The sequence below is a fragment of the Bombus affinis genome, chromosome 3 (assembly GCF_024516045.1).
Source record: "Bombus affinis isolate iyBomAffi1 chromosome 3, iyBomAffi1.2, whole genome shotgun sequence".
NCBI lineage: Eukaryota > Metazoa > Arthropoda > Insecta > Hymenoptera > Apidae > Bombus > Bombus affinis.
The window spans coordinates 16,253,831-16,270,346 of record NC_066346.1 but is presented as its reverse complement, the minus strand read 5'-3'; the positions used below and the strand labels follow the sequence as shown (position 1 = coordinate 16,270,346).

Below are 16,516 nucleotides of genomic sequence, written 5' to 3'. Positions count from 1 at the left end.
CCATACCCAAGGCCAGCATACCTTGGCACACGGTCCACATGGATATAACGGGCAAGCTGAGTGGTAAAAGCGATTCGAAGGAGTACGTCATTGTGTTGATCGACGCCTTCACTAAATTCGTATACCTGCATCATACTCGTAGGATAGATTCTTCTAACACCATTAAAGCGCTTAAATCCGCTATATTTTTATTCGGGAGTCCCTGTCGGATAATAGCGGACCAGGGAAGGTGTTTTACGGGTAAAGAATTTCGCGAGTTCTGCGAAAGCAAACGAATTAAAGTTCACTTGATAGCGACCGGTGCCAGTAGGGCTAACGGACAAGTAGAACGTGTTATGGGCACGTTGAAAAACATGTTCACGACAGTAGAGACGACCGGGCGGCCGTGGCAAGACGCGATTGGGGAAATGCAGCTAGCGTTGAACTGCACCGTCAACCGCGTGACTAATTCGAGCCCCTTACAACTACTAATCGGTAGATCGGCGAGACCGTATGACCTGTTGCTACCTGACAATATTGAAGAAAAAGAAGTCGATATCTCCGATGTAAGGCAGCAGGCCGTACAGAACATAGAAAGTAACGCCCAATACGACAAAGAAAGATTTGATAGGAACAAAGCTAAAGTGGTTAGGTTTAACCTCGGCGACTTCGTACTACGCAAGAACGAGGAAAGAAACCAAACCAAGCTAGAGCCGAAATTCAAGGGTCCATTTGTAATAACCGAGATTTTGGAAGGAGATAGATATATTCTAAAAACGCTAGACGGTAAACGATCGTATAAAGACAATCACGACAGATTAAGAAAAATGCCGGACAGTCGCGTTCCCGCTGAGTTGGACGTCGGTAGTGACGGCAATAACAGTGACCACGACGACATGAGTACCTCGATCTCGGAAGATCCTCAGCACAAAGACCGTAGCACCTCACGGAGTACGTCATGAAGCTTGGTAAAGGGGCAAGTGATGTGTTCACGCGCACCATGAGCTATAGAGTTATGAAGCTTGGTAAAGGGGCAAGTGATGTGTTCACGCGCACCATGAGCTATAGAGTTATGAAGCTTGGTAAAGGGGCAAGTGATGTGTTCACGCGCACCATGAGCTATAGTGTTATGAAGCTCGACTAAGGGGCAAGTGATGTGTTCACGCGCACCATGAGCTATAGTGTTACGAAGTTTGGTGCGGTCGTGCGATCTAGAAAAACGAGATCCATTGGGGTGCGAAATCGAGACTGGTCCATTTCGCCGTTATGACCCGACTGATAACCCACAGGATGCAACTAGCAATACTAACTTCCAATACTAATTACAACGTTACTAATTCATGTTCTCTTCTATTCCTTTTGTTGTCTAACATCCGAACAAAATTTTGTTGTTACACTGGACCCCCAGTTTATTTAGACGTTAAGTTAAATTGTAAACAATGTTAATTGTACCGAGACTAACGCTAAGAAAACTCAATATTGTAGCTGCACCCGAGGACGTGTGATAGTCAGAATGGCCGTGTCGGAGATGAAAGAACACTGGAACTCCTCCTTGGATTCGCGGGAATACCGTAACTCTGTAACTTAGCATAAACAAATGTTGCTCCGATTGTTCGAGATTTGTGATCATGAGCTTGGGCTCGGGGCGACAATCGGTCGCCCAACGTAGCCGCGGTCAAGGGATGAACGTTTATCTAACAAAGGCACAGAGTAACTCTATACCTCTCCTTGAAAGAAGTGACCGTAGTGACACATGGCAGTAAATATTTCAAAGGTTTCTGTTCCGTGGCTCGCCACACGCAGATCCTATCCTTCGAGTAAGATGATCTCCAGATGTCGATATACCTCCGCAGTATGTTTAGCTAACGTGAGGACCCGCAATAAATTTTAAGATTTCATCAAGACAAACAGTCCTTGTCGCAACTACGGGAAGATAGGAGAAGCCTATCTTCCACGAACGATGCCCCGTCAACAAACCCCCCCTTAAGGGCGGCCAGCATCTCTTTCAAAACGCCGATATGGAGATTGACCAATTAGCAACAGCGCTAATTTCCCTCACTTTTGGAACGAAAGCCTTCTTTGACGAATCCGAGGATCTCATATCCTTAGACCTACCCCATATAGTTTTCCTCGACGACATCGTCGAGACGGAGAGGCATTCCTTCGTGTGGACTCGTTGACGAGCGACAGTACTATCCTACGACCAGTGAACACCTCACGTTTAGTTAACAAAGAGTTAGACTTGAACTGCGCGATAACATACGTTTATCATCCCGTGACCGCGGATTCGTTCGAACCTAAGGTCATTATCACTAGTGCTACGAGTGCGTAATCTTGTTAATAAACTTGTGCTAATAAACTCTCCGTTGTATCGCAACAATGGCTAATTCTAATGAGAATCCATCAAACGCCCATCTCCTTAATCCTGATTCTAATCCGACAAATATAATATATAATATAATATATATAATTATATAATATATTAATAAATTAATATATTAATTATTAATTATTAATAATAATTATGTATATTGTAATAATTAATTATTAATTATTAATTATTAATAATAATTAAAGTTGACTCACCTGACGTTGGCCTCCGCTGATGAACGGGCAGGCCGCTGGGGTGATTCCGGTTTTACAAAGATTTACACTTCTATAATTTTTTTTGTTTTAATCTTTATTTAATTTGAACAGTGTAAACAACAGTGTGTCCGGACGTGTTTAACAATTCGAAATTCTAACACAAAACTTGAGCCAACTATTGTTTTAATTCTAACTGACTAATAACAATTATTTTATAATTCGAACTGACTAATAACATTTATATCTCGCAACTCGTGAACTCGAACTGGAACGAACAATTATTCTCTAATCCTAACTTAAATTCTAATTAAATCAACTGAACGAACTGATATCAGACTCACTCAAATTCGATTGAACGACTAATACCAATTATCTGCTTATTCTACCGAAACGGACCGATTCAACTAATATCAATTATTCCGATTATTCTCTTATTCAACTGAACCGCTAACAATTTCTTTATTCTAACTGATAACGATTACTCTTCTGTAATTTCGCCAAAATCTCCCGAACAGCTAACAATTACTCTTACTCTATTTTCGCTAAATACTCCCTAACGCTAACAATTACTCTTACTCTAATCTAACTGAACCAACTAATGACAGTTACTCTCTTTTCACAATTACTCTTCTTTATTCTACTGAACCACTAACAATTACTCTCCTTATTTTCGCTAAATTCTCCCGAACGCTAACAATTAATCTCCTTATTTTCGCTAAATTCTCCCGAACGCTAACAATTAATCTGATTTGAAATGTGTCGCTACGCTTTTTATAATGACATCCCCAATGGGATGGCAGTCACGTGGCAGTTCGTTCCGGTGGGAATCGCAATGCTGCAGGTTTTTAGAGTTTCCATGAGAGAACGTGGATTTTGATGATTGCTGATGTCTTGTTTGCTTCATCCCACGCCGTGTCTTGATTTCTCGTATACCTTTTCGATGCTGATGGAAACATTCAAAATACGTGATTAAATGTGGATATTGCAGTGGTTTGTCTTTCGCCGAGATTGCGTCTGCAATCCTTCCAAATCCTTTCCTGCTGATGCCAATGGGAACGATCAAGGCACGTGCAATCCGTTTTGTCAAAATTGCAAGGACTTTCCATACGCGTGTAGCAACGTGTCTTTGCCGAAGTTGCATCTGCGATGCTCTTGTAACCCTTCATAGCGGTGGTCATCTCGCAGTTCCGCCGTGGCTTTTGTATGTGTAGCACGCGTTATTTCTTGTTTCTTCCAATAAAGTATTTTTACATAATGGTAAGTTTTAATATATCATTTTGAAGTCGTTGTAGTGTGATCGTGAGGGTTTGATTTAATTATAAAGTTGTATAGTTTTATATTTTGAGGTTATCTTGTATTCATAATGGCGTGCTATGAATTTTGGTTATATGAATCTCGATCAGTGATTTTTAGTATGCGATCGCTATTTCGGTATTTTAGTTTATTGGGGTTTTTATCTTCTTTTTGTGATTACAGGTTATGTTGAGTCATGGACACAAAAGCGTCCGCGCCTGTGCGAACTGTGTGAGTATGTATTCTTAGTATTCTATCTCGTTTCGCATGTTGTTTGTTTCCTTAAACTTGTGAATTTGTTTTAGCGCAAGAGGAGGAAGATATGTGAATGGTACGAGATGACGTGATCGACGTGCGTGTGTGAATATGTGCGAAGGATGATGCTGAAGGGGCGGTTTTCCACCCAAGTAGGCACAGTGGCACCTTCGTTGACGTCGTGTCCTGATGATCTTTTGACAATTTGGTTTTATTTGACAATATGAGATATATTTTGCTCCTTGTAGATTTATATGTCCATATTTGCTATATATTAAATCGTGTATATTTTATATTACTTTCTTGTTATTAGGTTATTAGTTGTGTAACTCCAGTTTCTGATCTATGGAAAGTGGTGAAACGTCTTCACGAAATACAATTTCATTCGTTTTCCTCCCTTGCATTGGCACGCTGTGAGTGGTGTCGACTTCCAAATGAGGTTTGTGCATCTTGATTATTATGCGTTTAATGATAGATACGGAGGTATCTTTGTAAAGAGGTTCCCATGCGGAGTGTCTCGGTGTGTATCTTGTTATGATTTCTTTTATTTAGTTCATCCTGCTTCTTTCGTGTTTTATTCACTGCATATGATATTTCAGTGCAAGAAGAAGAAGAATTGTAAAGAATCCGTAAGTGGCCCTAGAAGACGCAGTCATCGTGTGAGGTGTTGTCGGCAGGAACGAAGAGTCGAAGTTGTTGAAGAAGTCGTGTGACATTTGTATTGTTTCTGGTTATATACAACGCTATTTCACATATCTATGTATATATATTATTATATTATTATATATTATTATATTAAGTCTTCAGTTGGTTTAGTTGAATGTTCAGTAATGTAATTTTCACAGGGTGGTTTTGTATATTAGATGAGTAGTTGTTCGATATAATAATATGTGTGTATATATATATATATACATTTCACAATGTAATTTTCCATTATGTAAAATATATATATGCATATGTATATGTGCGTGTATTGTTATTCTCATTGTTTCTCGGATCGTTAATTGGTTGAATATTCCATAATGTGGATTTCGTATATAATTCTCTAGGTTCGTAGAAATGTAATTCTATATATTTATTTCTTTGCGTTTTAATGGTTTAATAACGTATACATACATATATATATTATGAATTTTTCCCAAAGATACGCGTACGCATGTGTATATCTATATATGTGTGTGTCGCAGAGCAATCTTCTATACAATTTTCACTTTTATTAGAATGCTGACGTAGTGTAGTATATTTTATTTCTTTTATTTATTTTATTAGGTTACCAATTATTCAGATTCACGAAGTAGGTCACACACACAGATATGCATACACGTGTGTGTATATACATGTGTTTTCGCAGAGAAATCTCATACATTTGAATCGCGGCTTGTCTTATTTATTGGTTCATTTAATTATTTCATTTTATTTTTATTTTATATGTCATTGCTGATTGGTTGTAGTGTTTCTTCTTATTGATTCATTTATTTCATTTTGATTGTCTGTCGTATAATTCTTTTTATTTTGATTGGTTAGTTATTAGTTAATTTATTATTATTGGTCGTGTTTAATTATTCATAAGTTATTGGTTCGTGGCGTCACGTGCGGAACGCGGGACGTGACAATATAACGTTATACGTTATAACGCAAGAATATACAACGCTACACGTTATTACGTAATAGTATATAACGTTATACGTTACATGGTAATACTATATAACGTTATACGTTATAACGTAACACTGTATAACGATATACGTTATAACGTAAGAATATACAACGCTACACGTTATTACGTAATAGTATATAACGTTATACGTTACATGGTAATACTGTATAATGTTATACGTTATATGGTAAAACTGTATATCGTTATACGTTATAACGTAAGAATATGCAACGCAATACGTTATATGGTAATACCATATAACGTTATACGTTATAACGTAACAATATACAACGTTATACGACATATGATATTACTATATAACGTTATACGTTATTACGTAGTATTATATATCGTAATACGTTATATGGTAATACTATATAACGTTATACGTTATAACGTAACAATATACAACGTTAAACGATATATGATATTACTATATAACGTTAGACTTTATTACGTAGTAGTATATATCGTTATACGATATATGGTAATACTATATAACGTTATACGTTATAACGCAAGAATATACAACGTTATACGATATATGATAATACTATATAACGTTATACGTTATTACGTAATAGTATATATCGTTATACGTAATATGGTAATGCTATATATCGTTATACGTTATAACGTAACAATATACGTCGTTATACGTTCTTACGTAATAGTAAAAGGTATGTAAGTATGAAACCGGAATTTTTGTAAAGAAGAATACACGTTTATTGTATGGTAATTATAAGTTATAACGTATCACTATATAACGATATACGTTATATGGTACTACTACATATCGTTATACGTTATAACGTAACAATATACAACGTTATACGTTATATGGTAATACTATATAACGTTATTCGTTATAACGTAACAATATACAACGTTATATGTTATTACGTCACAGTATATAACGTTATACGTTAGATGGTGATACTAAATAACGATATACGTTATATGGTAATACTATATATCGTTATACGTTATAACGCAATAATATACAACGTTATACGTTATTACGTAATAGTATATATCGTTATACGTTATATGGTAATACTATATACCGTAATACGTTATAACGCAATAATATACAACGTTATACGTTATTACGTAATGCTATATTTCGTTATACGTTCTTACGTAATAGTAAAAGGTATGTAAGTATGAAACCAGAATTTTTGTAAAGAAGAATACAGGTTTATTGTATGGTAATTATACGTTATAACGTATCACTATGTAACGATATACGTTATATGGTACTACTATATATCGTTATACGTTATAACGTAACAATATACAACGTTATACGTTATAACGTTATAACGTAGTAGTATACAACGCAATACGTTACACGGTAACACCATATAACGTTTTACGTTATTACGTAATAGTATATGATGTTATACGTTACATGGTAATACTATATAACATTATACGTTATAACGTAACAATATACAACGTTATAGGTTATTTCGTAACAGTATCTAATGTCATACGTTATATGGTAATACTATACAACGTTATACGTTATAACGTAATAATATACAACGTTATACGTTCTTACGTAATAGTAAAAGGTATGTAAATATGAAACCGGAATTTTTGTCTAGAAAAATACACGTTCATTGTATGATAATTATACGTTATATAGTAATACCATATAACGTTATACGTTATATAGTAATACCATATAACGTTATACGTTATAGCGTAACACTATACAACGTTATGCGTTATAGCGTAACACTATACAACGTTATACGTTATAACGTAAGAATATACAACGTTATACGTTATTACCTAATAGCATGTAGCGTTATACTTTATATGTTAATACTGTATAACGTTATACGTTATTACGTAATAGTATATATCGTTATACGTTATTTGGTAATACTATATAACGCTATTCGTTATAACGAAAAAATATATAACGTTGTACGTTATAACGTAACACTATTTATCGTTATACGTTATATGGTAATACTATATAACGTTATACGTTATTACGTAATAGTATATATCGTTATACGTTATATGGTAATACTATGTAACATTATACGTTATAACGTAACACGTTATACGTTATATGGTAATACTATATATCGTTATGCGTTATAACGTAAGAATATACAACGCTATACGTTATTACGTAATAGTATATAATGTTATACTTTATATGCTAATACTGTATAACGTTATACATTATTACGTAATATTATATATCGTTATACGTTATATGGTAATACTATATAACGTTATACGTTATAATATTATATATACGACTTAATTGAAAATTACCAAGACACTTGACATCACGCGTTGCTCGAGAGCGAAGTTAGGCGGATGTTTATATCTTCTGGGAGTCCCAGAGCAGCAGTTAAAGGTTAATATCGAGAGCGCAGCGATGGTAAACGTTATAATAATACAAAGTTCCGATATTCTCTAACTCTAACCATTCTACAAATTTCATCTTTAAACGGTATCGTGATCTGGTCCTGGTTTAACCAATTGGCTGTTTTCCACGAGTGTTTTCCTCCACGGCTGTTTTCCTCCAATTTTTATGACGAGCCCGTCAGTACTAAATTGAAAAATAAAACAGTCGTTTCGTAACAACTTAATTCTATATTATAACAGCCACCCGTACTCCGTGTTCGACGAGTATACTCGCCATCGCTTACTGTTCGCGACACACTTTTAGGTACACGCTTTTCAAAGAGGTCGCAACGGCTAACTGCTAAATTTTTTTATTCTGACATTGAAATTTAACAAGAATAAATCAATATCAGCGGCTATTTCAGTTCTATCCTTGGCACGTAAATACAATATAATTTACCTTTAACGAAAATGAATGCAATTATTCGTAATTATTCGCGATACTATTTACTTATATATTTTTCTATGTTATCTTACGTATCTGTTATTTGTAATAGATGAGATCGAACGAGAAATATTAGAGGATCAGCAGCAGGGTTAATTTATCAGTGTAAAAATATGCGCAAACTTCCACGATCCAGTTATAACACGCGATATAATTCGCTATTTGCTTAGCTCGCTTCGCCAATTGCCAGCCTCGCTATCTTTGTCCATGAGGATCTATTAAGGTTATCATTTTAATTACACGTTGGTTGATCGAACGGCCAACGAGAACCGCGGCCGACAATTTTGATTAAATAGCCGCTAGCGTTACCGAGAACACGGTTCGTGTAAAAGAATTTCGTCAGACAATTTTAGTTATCGGATTTGTTCGGCGAGACGCGCAAACAAACCGGCTTTCACCTCGTCAAAGGCTACGTTTCACGCGAAACTCGCGCCAGTTACAGCGTTAACTTCCTTTGTAGTATTCATGGTGAAATCGCCAATTCATTTCCACCGTCTAACGAGAAAGACGAAACGGACGTATTCTCGGTGAACGCTTCCCTTTCGCGTCTCTCCCGTTCTTCGCATCGCTCTGCTTCAACGCAGTACAACCAGCCAGCTCTCTCGTTCGACAGCTGACAAATTGCCTGCGTAACTTGTTTGCCGCGACCGCGAGAACTATGTTTTAAGTCGAATGATCGTCAGATGTTACGAACAATTGGAAATTATCTTCATTTCCCATATCGCTGGCCGATGCTCACGATCTGTTCAGTTTGGAAAACATGGAACAGCTCGCTGGACGATTAGTTTGAATATTACGGAATCGCGTTTGAGGTGGAATATGCCGAGATCGTAGAATCGTTGATGTTCGACTGCTCCCACGAATACTCTGGTGTCTGTACGTTTTATCAGTCGAACCTAACATTTCTCAGTGACGGATAAGTTTCTTTTTAAAAAATCTACACATTCTTTTCTCTGTTCGATAGAATAGAATTCCGATAAATAAGAATTTGGTATGAAACTAACAACGCTCCAGTCGTACAGAAAGAAAATACAATTTAATTAAAAACGTGGGAGGTGGTGTAAGAATCGGCGATAGGATTCATCAAGAGTACGTGACGTTGGAAAAGCTACAGTCACGGATGTTAGAAAATGGAAACGTGATATTGAGAATTATGTAAAGCACGTGGATAGCTCGAATGATGGGGTAACTGTGGGGAAACCTTAAATACACTGATGTAATGGGATGGTTTCGTTGTGATAAAGACGATAATAACGACGACTTTATAGAAATGGAAACAGCCAGCTAAAACGATAATGGAGTGGCACTTTCCCATGCCGAAGCACCCACGCCACTCGAAAAAGGGGCTTCGATCGTATAAAATTCACCGCGCAAAAGCTCCCAGGTACAGAGAAAATGTAATTTTACGCAGTTATTTCTACCGAAAGAACCATGTGACGTGGTGCTTAAAAAGATATGGAATGTATAAATATTCAAAAAATCAATTTTATAAAATTAAATCTATCGATCCATTAATAGGATTAAAAGAAAGGAATACATCCGAAATGTACACAAAATTGAAGGAAAGGAAGATTTGTATAAAAATTGTAATAATACGATGCAGCAATTTCACGATACCATTTAATTAAAGTGGGTGTATATATTTTTGAGAGCATCCTCTGTATATCAGAAATATATTACGAAATAGAAATATGTTATTACTGGTTTTCCGATGAGAATCCGAAGTGTATCAAAAATTTAATCGGCGTAGATATTTATCAATGCAACAGTTGCAATTTCACAGATACAAATATCTTGCGAGTTCTCTCATCGTCGTAATTTGTATCTCCTTTATATACATCGTCTGTCTGAATATTCTTTCTAATATTCTAATTAGACTGTAGATTTTGATGCAAATTCATATTTTTGAGGATATGATTGAAAAGAAAAAAAAAAAGAGAAGTAAAGAGTATTTTGTATATTTTATATTTTCTTTCGTATCACGTGCATTTTGTACAATTTTATTGAAATTGGATTACAAGAGCCAAGCAAATCGAACATCAAACGGACTACGCGTCGTGTGTTACTTTATAGGAAAATCACGACGATGTCTGTAACATTCGTAGTATTTTACGATCCTATCTACGATAGCAATTAAAAGTTCATCAAACAGATGATTACATCACGTACAAGCCATTTGAAAGTCAAATTGTTCCATTTTCCGAAAATTTATTCTTTCTAACTCTTTAAGAGTATTACTTATTAACATACTAAATAATACTTGACTGTTCGAATAGTTTGATGATTTTTGGAAAGTACGTGTCCCTGATGAATATAACTTCTATGCACACTTCCAAATCCGTTTGAAATTTCATCGATACGATCAAGTTAGGCGTGTCTCGCTACAGTGCTGCAATGATCATTTCGAAATGCTTCGTATATCATATACGCAAAAAGTTTCCAGCAACGTTGAAACAGCTTCGCGAGCCACGTGTAATTTATTTATAAAAGATTTTTGCAACTGTCGAGACATCTTGGTATCTGTTAATAATCGTTGAGATATCATTGCAATCAAGTAAGTGCACTGTATCATACGCGATAACGAAGTTACTCGATTATTCGAATGGTATGTACTGGGATTAGTTTCGATGGATGTTTGAATGATGACGGAATATTTGTCCAGCATAAGCACTGATCCCTTCCATATCGATCGCGTTTATCGATATTTGATAAAGAGGTCGTTTGCAAATTACATTTACCGTCTACTGTTGCTCACGAAATTATTCCAACTCTGATACGTGCTTCTTTATAAATATATCGCGTGTGTACGTGTATGTTACATATTATATTACATATCGCATATTACATATTATATTGTATTTTAAGTAACAAGATATTTAGTGCGAGTGTATATTTCGCAGAGATTCCAAAAGTGATTAAACAGTCAATTATCCATCACATCGATGCATCTCAATGTTCAATGGGACAGTATTTAGCGTCTATAACATGTTGAAGATAGCTCTTTATGGTGTATCTCGTGGAGGAAATTAATTTCACGAAATTAATTAAACAGTCAATTATCTGTTGTACCGATACGTCTTGATATTCAATGGAATAATTTTTGATATTTATTGTACGCTCAAAATACCTATCTATACTATGTACTATTCCCCCCCCCCCCCCCCAAATATTCGCCACAACTATTTTCTGTCTTTTACATTTGCACTTTCAGGATGATTTCAAATTCTACCAATGTGATCGGGATAGTCGTGTTTCGTTACAAAACGAACAAAATCCCGAAAAGTCTCGTGTAACGGGCTATAGGAGGCGTTGATGCGTTCTTTAAAACAGAATAACTTTTCAAAAATTGAGTCAAACAATTTGTTTCTTTCCTTTTTTCTTTTTTTTTTTTTTTTTACGAGTTAGAAGAATTGGAAAGATTAACAATTGGTGACGTGTAAAGAAATGTTGAAAGAAGTACAATTAGTCGGAATAGCGAAGAAGAAAGTAAAGGTAGCTTTTTACAACTTTTCTAGCTGGACCTGTAACGAAGATTTAAATAACACATTTCGAAGATTTCCTCTAACTCGTCGAGCAAAATTCAAATGGTTCGGTCCACAGTTGCAGACGAGTTATTTCGTTCGAATGAACGTACGAAACGAAAGATATTTTTACGGCGAGTGTCGGACTATTTTAGCTTTCGAGGCATTGTAAGTTGAATTTTAGTTGCGGTGTCGACAAATCATTGATTCAGTGACAGTGAATTTTCTTTTTTCTGGGTGTGATGCGAATGCGCAGAAACTTTGACGTCAAACGTTCCCGCTGAACGAACAGGACCTTCCGGCTGCCATGGATATTGATTTTCCTTGGGCTTCAAGGTTTCTGGAGCAGCTGTACCCATCCAGCGCATACTCCGGCTATTCTCAATATGGCTGTCTATTGTACCCAAATCCGCTCGTTTTGCGTTGCAACGCGCTCGCCGCCATACACCAGCATACGATCAATGCGCCAAGGACATCAGCCGATAGCAATTTAAACAGCCGAATTTATTTTCGAATGTGACGCGCTAGACGTTATCAACATGGCCGATACATGTACCCTGTCACGTACTTCCTGATCGTCGCGTCTATCTCCATGGTCGTAAGCATCAATAGTAAGCCTCGCATTTCACTCGCTTTGTCGGGCTGCTTAAACTTTCGCCACGAATCAAATTACATTTTTCTGAAATTAAAAATTCGCCGATACGCGTTGTCCATCTTCGGTATTTGCGAGAGAAGAAAACGATTCTTGCGCCTTATTCGTCACGCCGATTTTCACGTCGATACGATCGGAATACCAAAGTTGATCGACTCGACAATGTATTGACCAGTTAGCCGTTGCGACTAATGCGACTAAAATGCGTTAGAAAGGACAGAACAACTACTTTGTTCACGCTGTATTATAGTTTTTTCATAATAATTATTTATATCTCTTCATTTGTTCGTTTTACCTGGTCCTGGCTTCCAAATGGTCGAAACGTCTTCAAATTTACGAATATATTTTAGTTTTCGCTGAAATTGCAGTTTAAACAGCAAAAACTGCTTTTTACGCGTGACGAGTATACTCGTCAAGAGTAGGTAACTGGTTAAGACGGAAGATAATTTGCCAGGATAGACAATGGCGGTATTTCGTCTTTGAGAATTTTTAATTTGAGGAATTTTTCTTTCAACAAAGAGCGTTTCTGTAATGGAAAATGGAAGTTTCTGTTTCTTTCCATTTTTCTCTTTCTTTCTCGAGGTTCCTTTCAATTACATGGCCCTATTTGTTTTACGAGCAAGTTGCGTTTTAGGAGCGTGTTTCGTTGAGGGAGTTTTCACTAGATGTCTGAAGGAACGATGTTTCGTCTATTTATAGCGAAGATCTTCCTCTACATATAAACTGCATATAGAGGAAAGTGCACCTGTTGAAGCCTTCACTCGTAGGTGTTAGCCATTTGTGTTACGAATCGTGTAAACAACGATCATCGTACACGGTGCATTTAATTGACTTTTCTTCCGTGATAAGCTTCGCGATGAATTCTCATTTCGAGGCTACCTTTTTCATTTACCGTCTTGCCTATGTTTCCTATGTATAAAATAAATAATTCATACTGAATACATCTATTTCTATTTTCTCTTTTTCTTTAGATAAGAAGAATATTACAGTCAACTTTCACAGAGAATTTTTAACATTAGATCGTCCCAAAAGTGTCTTTTATCTTATAAGGAAATAATAGACGCACAACATTTTTTGTTTTAAATTATTTTATTGAATTACGTTTAATCCATCTTATTCTATTGGAACCAGATGTGAAATAAAACAGTATAATTTTTAACTTCATGAAATATACATAGAATATTTCGTGGATATCGAATCTGCAGTCTTGCGTAGATCCAATTGTCGTATAGATGCAAACGTAGTCGTATACCGTCTGTTTAGTCTTCGGAGATGATCCAATCTGTTAAGAAGCTGAAACTCTAGAGGATTGGTACGATTGGTCAAACTTGCGTGGAAGCGTTTTTCCGAACTTGGAAATATCTTTCACAACTGTAGGTATTTTTAAGTACCCGTGTATGATTTCGTTGATTACCTGCCAATGGATAAGGAATACGTTTGCTGCTCTCGGAATACGTTTAATTGAAATAAATCGAAATAAATTTTTCGTAATTTCCAGATACGTTTACGATATTTTGCTTGCCAAGTCTTACCGTCGGACGTATCGCAAGAACAGCAGGAAAATTTGGCGAAATATCGTTAGAGACGCTATTCGACGGAAAAGCTAAACATCCGAAGAATTCCGTTGTAAATAAGAAACCTAAACCGATGTTTCACCTTATTAGACGATTTCCTCGATGATATCCCTTTCCGCAATCTTCCTAGCAATCTTGTCAACGAACGCGACGAAATTTCATCCTACGCATATCGCCGATATGTCTATTAAATGTCAAGACTAATATCTATTTATTTTTACAAAAATGTACAAAAATCTGACGTTAATGAAAGCACAACACATCTGTTTGAAAAATGAAAGAAAGGAAGAAGTAGAAGGAAGTAATTTCTAAGAAATAAATGAGAGAAAGATGCGAAGCATTAAAAAGTAGACAACGATTTGCCCAACGTCTTACGTCCGATTCCTACGTCGATTTTAATAATCTTTAGAAATCTAGGATAAATCACGATATTTATTAATTAATACGTATTTGTCGGTTGATTGTGTCCGATGATCAGGCCAACTGTTAACTACGGAACATCGAACTCACGCAGCGTCGGAACGAGCAAACAATTTATGGTGTCATCAGTGTGATACAATGGAAGATGGAGAGAGATGCGCCGATCTGACCGGAAACTTCACCACTTTCGGGCACAAGTGCACTGGTGACAAAAGGACCTGTATGGTAATGACAAATGATAACAGCGATTCAAACGCTTGTTGATTATACACAGGTCACGCACGTGTTTCAGCAGATGTTTGATATTTTGCTTTGATCGCGTGCTTTTAAAGCAAACAGAATATAGCAAACAGCTAGCTAAAAGCGATATTAGTTATCGTCAACACGTCAACAGCGAACTGTTCTCTAATTCAGTGAAATCGTTATTTCCTATGCCGATTTTTGTTGTATTTTTAAGAATTTTGTAAAGTTTTCTGATCCAAAGTGTCTCGCCGTATTCTCCTAAATCGTTTCGAGTTAATTGGTAAAATGTTTGATCATTCGGTTTAATTTCTATGAGTTTCGGGTTTTCGTTGTTGTTTTTCCATTCGTTGAATGAATTAGTGTGGTCAATTAATAGGTCGAGATTAACTATTTCGTTGCGAGTTACCGCGTGAACCCTAGATAAGGCGTCTGCAGCTGTATTATCTTTACCCTTTGTGTATTCGATTTCATAGTTATATTCTTCGAGTCTAAGTCTCCAACGAATCAGTCGACTAGAGAGGTCTTTGCAATTGTGTAGCCACTTAAGGGCTTGGTGGTCGGTTCGAATAATGAAGCGTCGTCCTAACAAGTATTGCCTAAGTCTTTTCACGGCCCATACGATGGCCAAGAGTTCCTTTTCTGTCGTGGTATAGTTTCGTTCGGGTGGGTTTAGTGTCCTTGAAATGTAACAGCAAGGATGACCGTCTTGTGACAGTATTGCTCCTAGTCCTTCGTTACTTGCGTCGGTGGTTAGGGTAAAGGTTTTGTTAAAGTCCGGATAAGCTAGTATTGGGGAATTACAGAGTTTGTCCTTTAAAGTATCAAAGCTAGTCTGGTGTTTGTCAGTCCAATGGAATGGTGTGTCCTTTTTTGTTAAGTCTGTAAGGCTTTTCACGATTTTAGAAAAATTCCGAATAAATTTGCGGTAATAACCTGCTAAACCTATGAATGATTTAACGTCCGTGGCATTGCGGGGTAATCGAAAGTTTTTTACAGCGTCTAATTTCTTGGAGTCTGGTTTAACTCCTTCGGCTGAAACTACGTGGCCTAAGTATTCTAGTTCCGGTTTTACGAATTCGCACTTATCCGGTTGCAATTTAAGTCCTAATTCTCTGAGTCTCTGAAATACTATCGCGAGGTTTTCATTATGTTCGTGAATCGTTTTTCCGAATATCACTATGTCGTCCAAATAAACAAGGCAATATTTTCCTACAAGTCCAGTTAAGGCTCTGTCCATTAATCTTTGAAAAGTACCGGGTGCGTTTTTAAGACCGAATGGCATTCGATTGAAATGAAAGTGGCCTTGCGGTGTCGAAAAAGCGGTATATTTTTTGGATTTCTCGTTCATTGGAATTTGATGAAATCCTGAGGATAAATCAAGCGCCGAAAAGAATTTCGCGTTTCCTAGTTGTGTCAAAATGACGTCTATGTCAGGTAAAGGATAAGCGTCTT

At 36.5% G+C, this 16,516-nt stretch overlaps 1 protein-coding gene and 2 long non-coding RNA genes across 6 annotated transcripts in view; 2 read left to right on the top strand and 1 right to left on the bottom strand.

Annotated features, from left to right (window-relative positions):
* The window catches only part of LOC126914696 (uncharacterized), a 733,243-nt gene that overhangs the window by 428,756 nt on the left and 287,971 nt on the right, over positions 1-16,516 (bottom strand). The gene's annotated exons all lie outside the window — the stretch shown is intronic.
* On the top strand, positions 3,636-4,868 carry LOC126914822 (uncharacterized). Its single transcript, XR_007709828.1, has 5 exons — positions 3,636-3,822; positions 4,042-4,089; positions 4,164-4,265; positions 4,427-4,552; positions 4,713-4,868. It is a non-coding gene; the product is annotated as an uncharacterized LOC126914822 (long non-coding RNA).
* Positions 11,319-14,732, top strand: LOC126914873 (uncharacterized). Its single transcript, XR_007709893.1, has 2 exons — positions 11,319-12,786; positions 14,326-14,732. It is a non-coding gene; the product is annotated as an uncharacterized LOC126914873 (long non-coding RNA).